A 5860-nucleotide genomic window follows, 5' to 3' on the forward strand; every position below is an offset into this window, starting at 1 on the left:
TATGTATAGAATGCTGGTTTCTTTTCTTTCTCGAATGCACATTTTCAGGCTAACTAAGGCGAAAATAGGAGGATAAATACCCCAGCTTTTACTGTTGCCATCTTACATATCATCACGATTGACGATAGCAATCATGATTAATAGGCGGATGTATGGATGAATGGATGGATGGATGGATGGATGGCATGGAATGGCATGGATGATGATGGATGGATGGATGGATGGATGGATGGATGGATGGATGGAATGGAGGATGGATGGATGGATGGATGGATGGATGGATGGATGGAGGGATGGATGGATGGATGATGGATGGATATGATGGATGAATGGTATGGATGGATGGATGGATGGATGGATGGATGGATGGATGGATGGATGGATGGATGGATGGATGGATTGATTGATCGATGGAACGAAGGATAAATGAGGGTCGGACTATGGATGAATAGATGGATAGAGCATAATAATTATATAATATCTATCGTATTACGATTACAACACGGGGTAGATAATGAGATAATGGTATCGCGGCATGACGGGCCGGCAGCAGCAAACAGTGCTTTACCGCTGCTTGACCGTGCCGAGATGCAGTGCAGTCCAGCAGCCGCTCAACATCTCTCTCTCTCTCTCTTCTTTTTTTCTTTCTCTCTCTCTCTTTCTCTCTCTCTCTCTCTCTTTCTCTCTTTCTCTCTCTCTCTCTCTCTTTCTTTCTTTCTCTATCTCTGTCTCTCTCTCTCTTTCCCTTCTCTCTTTCTCTCTCGTCCTCTCTCTCTCTCTTTCTTTTCTCTTCTCTCTCTCTCTCTTTCTCTCTCTTTCTCTCTTTCTTTCTTTCTCCCTCTCTTTCTTTCTCTCTCTCTCTCTTTCTCTCGCTTTCTTTCTCTTTCTCTCACAACACACCTCTCTTTCTGTCTCTCTCTCTCTTTCTCTCTCTCGCTCTTCACACACTCTCTCTCTCTCTTTCTCTCTCTTTTTCTCTCTCTCTCTCTCTTTCTTTCTTTCTTTATCTCCCTCTCTCTCTCTCTCTTTCTGCCTCTCTCTCTCTTTCTCTCTCTCTCTCTCATCTAGGCACGATATATGCAGAGCGCGCGAGAAGAAAAAAGCAATTTATTCGGGGAAGAGAATTACATCCTCCTAAATCCTAAATCGGGATGAAGACGCGCGAAGCCCGGGCGTGTAGGGATGGAGTTTCGTGCACTGTTTAATGCGAAATCATAGCCCGGGCGTGTAGGGATGGAGTTTCGTGTACTGTTTAATGCGAAATCATAGCACGGGTGTGTAGGGACAAAGATTCGTCCACTGTTCAATGCGAAATCTTTTGATTGATCTGCGACCCATTTTGCCCATCGTTTATTATTAGACTGTAACGCCGTGAAAGTCACATATCGCACCCTCGCTGTGCAGGGGGCAATGCGAGCAACATTATAGAGAGATGGTGAGAGATAAAGAAAGGAAAATATATGACGAGAAAGAGAGAGAAGAGAGAGAGAGAGTGAGAGAGAGAGCGTTAGAAAAACAGGGAGGGGGTTCCGGAAGCTGCTGCTAGCTACACGCGGACAAACCAGGCGCTAACTGGTAACGCATGTCTCGCACTCACGCTTCATTCGCTCTACCACACACACACACACTCTCTCTCACACACACACACACACACACACACACACACACACACACACACACACACACACCTCTATAACCCACCCATCGTCCCAGTGCATAAAACACCCTGAGATAAAAAACCGCCTACCAGCCTGCCTGCCTGCCTGTCTGCCTTCCTTCCTTCCTTCCTGCCTTCCTTCCTGCCTGCCTGTCTGCCTGCCTGCCTGCCTGCCTGCCTGCCTATCTGCCTGCCTGTCTGCCTGCCTGCCACTGCTGATCACCCAATAATGATGACGATGCACGACGGCCGATGCGTGTCTGACGCTCCGTGAAGAAGATGAACTGTAGAATCGATGTCCCGTGAAGAAGCCCTTGCCTGCCTGTCTCTCTGCTGACGCGGCCCACGACCCACACCGACACGGCCGATCCCGGTGTCCGATAACGGCACCGCCAACACGTACGTCATCGATCACGTGCTTATGTTTACAGCGAGTGAGCGGCAGCGGCGCGGCGGCAAGGGCTGCCAGCGGCGGCAGCAGCCAGCCAGCAACAACAACAACAACAACAACGAACAACAGCAGCAGCAGCAGCAGCTAGCAGTAGCCAGCTAGCCAGTGCAGTGTTAGCAGTAGTAGTAGTAGTAGCTCAGCTAGTAGTAACTAGTATTATAGTAGTAGTGTTGTAGTAGTAGTAGTAGTAGTAGTAGTAGTAGTTAGTAGCAGTAGTGTAGTGTAAGTAGTAGTAGTAGCTAGTGTTAGTAGTAGCTTAGATAGTATATAGTAGTAGTAGCTAGTGGAGAGTAGTAGTAGTAGTAGCAGCAGCCAGCAGCAGCAGCAGCAGCAACAGCAGCAACAGCCGCCGCAACAGCAGCAACGCAGGCAACGCAGCAGCACAGCCAGTAGCAGCAGCAGCAGCAGTATTCAGCAGCAGCAGTAGCAGCAGCAGCAGCAATTCCAGCAGCAGCAGAAGCAGCCAGCAGCAGCAGTAGCAGCTGAGCAGTAGTAGTTAGCAGCAGCAGCAGGCGGGGGGCAGCAGGGCAAAAGCCAGTAGCAGCAGCAGCCAGTAGCCAGCTGCAGCCAGTAGTAGCAGAAGCAGAAGCAGCAGCCAGTAGCGCAGCAGCAGCAGAGCAACAACAACAGCAGCAGCAACAGAACAGCCAACAGCGCATGCAGTTAGCATCAAGCAGCCAGCATATCTCAGCCAGCAGCAGCAGCAGTAGCCAGCTGCAGCAGTAGTAGCAGTAGCTGCAGCTGCAGCAGCAGCAGCGCAGCAGCGCAGCAGCAGCAACGACAGCCCAGCAAACAACAGCAGCCGCAGCAGAAGCAGGCAGGCAGTAGCAGCTGCCAGCCAGCAGAGCGCAGCGCCAGCAGTAGCTGCCAGCAGCAGCAGCAGCGTGCCAGCAGCAGGAGAAGCAGCAGTAGCCAGCAGTGAGCAGCAGCCAGTAGCAGCCAGCAGTAGCTGCAGCAGCAGCAGCAGCAGTATACAGCAGCCAGCAGCGAGTAGCAGCCCAGCAGCAGCAGCAGCAAGCTAGGTCTTGTCGGTAGCTTCGGAAGAGCCGCTGCGGCCGGGGAGAGCAGGGATTCGTCTACTGACGAGATTTTACAAGCTTAATTTAGAGGCGAGAAAAGTGCCGGGCGGCTCAAGCTAGTTCGTGAGCGTGCCCCATGCACCTCGTTCGTGCGCGCGCGCGCGAGATGCCCTTATCCCGCTTCTTACGCCCGGACATCTCATGAGCAATGCGTACGATCGATCAGTCGAGGTCCGTTGTTAGTTTGTCGCAGTCGCAGATGATGGGGTTACTAAGTTATTTTAACCTTCCTAGCCGGACGGCTAGCACCTACACGGTCCCATGTGGTCGAGCGAGCAGCAGCAAGAGTAAGATAATAACTTACTATTTAACTTACTCTTGGGTTATTATCTTACTCTTGGCAGCAGCGATATAGAATAAATCCGCTACTTCTCGCTCGCGCACTCTCTCTCTCTCTCTCTCTCATTCTCTCGCCCTTGCACTTCGCTTTTCTCTCCCCTCTCTAGCTCACTCTCTCGCGCGCGTTCGCTTCTTTCGTCTCGCTCGCTCTCTCTCTCTCTCTCTCTCTCTCTCTCCTCTCTCTCTCTCTTTCTCTCTCTCCTTACTCTCTCTCTCTCTCTCTCTCTCTCTCTTCTCTTCCGTCTCTCTCTCTTTCTCTCTCTTCTCTCTCTCTCTCTCTGTCTCCTCGCTCGCTCGCTCTCGCTTGCATGCTCTCGCTGTCCTTTTCCTGCTCGCTTGCTCTCTCTCGAACACCCCTTTCTCAATTGCCATCGCTTTCGCTCTCTCTCTCTCTCTCTCTTCTCTCTCTCTCTCTCTCGTCGCTTCTCGCCTCCCTACTCTTTCGCTCTCGCTTTCTCTCGCTCGCTCTCATTTTTTATCTCTCTCGTTCTCGCTCACACCCCCTCGCGCGCTCTACCTCTCTCTTGCGTGCGCGCTCTCTCGCGCTCTCTCTCTCTCTCTCTCGCTCGCTCTCTCTCTCTCTCTCTCTCAAGCCGTTTGCATGCACGTAAACCGAGACGCTAGCTGAGCGACCATGTGTCGTTACGCACGGCCGTGCAAGGGTCTGATGTTACGTATATCCGTGATGGTTACGTATATCCCCCCCCCCTCCCGCCGGTCTGCCACGGCGCTCCCACGTACCACTGTTATTACTACTACTACTACTATTATTTTTATGATATACGACTAGGAAATACAATGTCTGCGCTGTTATTACTAGTGATCTCGCGTGCCACTAGTTCTACCTGTGTAGCTCTGTATGCTTCGCCATATGCTTCTCACCCTGTAGGGCTGCGTGGGCATGCAGAGCAAGCACGCAAACCACGAGCATATGCGTTCTGTTGCCACGCACGTTTTTTTCTCCAGCACCTTGGCCCGCTGTCTGAATGCAATTAACATCAATATTTTTAATATATAAGACGCATGCAGAGGCGCAAGCATGCTTCATTCATTATACACGCTTCTCGGCTGTATACTGATTACTGATCTGTAATTAATCGCTCACCTTAATTCGCATGGACGTATAGTGAAGAGACGGTGTCAAGTTTAGAATCATAGAATTCACGCTATCCGCTCTCTCGGCTACGAGTCTTCACTCAGCGTCGAGTGCTGCCCGTGTCGATACGTGTGTGTATACGGCTCTCGCCCGCTCAATTGTACTAACCGTAAAATGATGAGTGCGCGTACGTGCGCGCGCCGCTGCCAGAGTAGCGCCTCACATCGTGTGCTGCCGAGTCGAGTATATAGAGGTCCCTAGTGGCACTGCTTGCGTATGCGTGTAGGCAAGCCGCCCCGACGACGTGTCACTATCGGGAAAGCATCACGACGAAGAGTTTTCCCTGCGAGACTGACAGCTAGAGAGCCTCTCTCTCTGACCGCGAGTAGAATCTGTTCCTTCCGTAGATCTTTCCTACCGATTGGGATCTTCTCCTCCGTGGATCTTTTCTCCCGATAGGAATCTTCCCTCCAATCACGACACCACACGCGAGCGAATTGTGTGTGCCACCGCCGCGCGAGGGTAAACAATAAAATGGGGGTACCCGATAGTCTGTCACCGCTTCCCCGGCGCTACGGAGCGACGAACGAGAGCGGGGAGCAAGCGACGGCAGTCTATGTTCACACACAGACTCGGCGGTGAGACCCCTCGGCCGCTTGTCGGCTTGATTGAACGCACAGCCGTCCGATTTCCTGTCAGTCGTAACCGTCGGCTGCCGCGCGGCGCCGACAATGCATCGCCGATGACACAGGGAGAGCTCTCTGTTTGGGAATCACTTTCGCGTGCGTGCTTACTTACTTACACACCGTCCTCACTGCAGGCAGGCGCAGCAGGGCTAACGCAGACGTGCGGGCGTGCGTGCGAGCGTACTGCCCGACAGTAGCAGCACTGCTCACGCTCTCTCCCGCGCACACGCGCTGCGGTGTACGTGCCGGCTTCCCAGCATGCAGCGCGCGCGGCATCGGTTGGTGTCGTAGAAGAGAGAGAGAGAGAGGGGTGTGGAGCGATAGATAGATAGATAGATAGCTAGATAGATAGATAGATAGATAGATTGATTGATTGATAGATAGATAGATAGATAGATAGATAGATAGATAGATAGATAGATAGATAGATAGATAGATAGATAGATAGATAGATAGATAGATTGATTGATTGATTGATTGATTGATTGATTGATTGATTGATTGATTGATTGATTGATTGATTGATTGATTGATAGATAGATAGATAGATAG

General features: G+C 51.3%; 1 long non-coding RNA gene across 1 annotated transcript in view; it reads right to left on the reverse strand.

Annotated features, from left to right (window-relative positions):
* LOC106804685 overlaps positions 1–5446 on the reverse strand; it is a 102250-nt gene extending 96804 nt beyond the window's left edge. Inside the window, exon 1 of the long non-coding RNA XR_001393352.1 lies at positions 4632–5446. This is a non-coding gene — a long non-coding RNA (uncharacterized LOC106804685). The remainder of the gene's footprint in view (positions 1–4631) is intronic.
* Positions 5447–5860: the final 414 nt, after the last annotated feature.

The sequence above is a fragment of the Priapulus caudatus genome, unplaced genomic scaffold (genome assembly GCF_000485595.1).
Source record: "Priapulus caudatus unplaced genomic scaffold, Priapulus_caudatus-5.0.1 Scaffold83, whole genome shotgun sequence".
Taxonomy (NCBI): Eukaryota; Metazoa; Priapulida; class Priapulimorpha; order Priapulimorphida; family Priapulidae; genus Priapulus; species Priapulus caudatus.